At 54.7% G+C, this 770-nt stretch overlaps 1 protein-coding gene across 1 annotated transcript in view; it reads right to left on the bottom strand.

The window, feature by feature from the left end:
* The window catches only part of LNX1 (ligand of numb-protein X 1), a 153,748-nt gene that overhangs the window by 103,687 nt on the left and 49,291 nt on the right, over positions 1-770 (bottom strand). The window lies entirely within an intron of this gene.

The following is a 770-nucleotide window of genomic DNA, read 5'->3' as shown; positions in this document are numbered from 1 at the left end:
CTGTGTGTGTCAGCTGCAGGGCCCCAGCCCAGCCAAGCCCCTTTAAACCAATCTTGCCATGCCCCTACAATCAGTAGATCATAAAGAATCAGACTCAGAGCCTTCGGATTAAGCCACGCTAATCAATCATGGGCCTGGGAGAGGATTATGCTCCTCTGATTCTCGGATGAGGAGATGTGAGAATGGAGGGACCCACCATGGTCGGCGAGAAGGCTTAGGCTGAGAGCAGGCAGGCTGATGCCCGGGAAAAGGACCAGCCCCTCCTGCAAGATGCGGACTGGCTCGTGGGAAGCAGCTGGTACGTTGACATCACCGTCCGGGAGCAGACAGGCTGGGAGCTCCACTGTGCTGGAAGAGGGCACAAGCGTGGCACATTCAGACCCCACGTGTGAACAAGCAAATCATCCAAAGCTGACCCACAGCTTGCTAAAGCAAGGCGCTGCAAGAAATGAGCATCACTGGAGCACAGCCTGGAGATGCGAACTCAGAGCGCCTTCAGACACTGCTCAGCAGAGGAGCGGTTTACCTGAGAGCCAACCCCGCCTCTCCAGAGCTGTGCCTGCATTGAATACATTCAGAATAAGCATCTAAGACATGGCGCCTGTCACCATCCTGACGACCCTGACCTAGGTGAGAGACGTGTCGAGCTCTTTGCTGATTTTGGAAATTGGCCCAATGCAAGATCAGGCCGTGCCATTCTCTGTGGAAATAACAGAGCCTGGTAGATAAGGTTCTGCCTAAGCAGTGTGCAGGCTCCTGTTCCGAGAAAG

The sequence above is a fragment of the Tupaia chinensis genome, unplaced genomic scaffold (assembly GCF_000334495.1).
Source record: "Tupaia chinensis unplaced genomic scaffold, TupChi_1.0 Scaffold143615_1, whole genome shotgun sequence".
Lineage (NCBI taxonomy): Eukaryota > Metazoa > Chordata > Mammalia > Scandentia > Tupaiidae > Tupaia > Tupaia belangeri.
The sequence above is the reverse complement of the archived record's forward strand: the minus strand, read 5'-3'. Positions and strand labels throughout refer to the sequence as shown.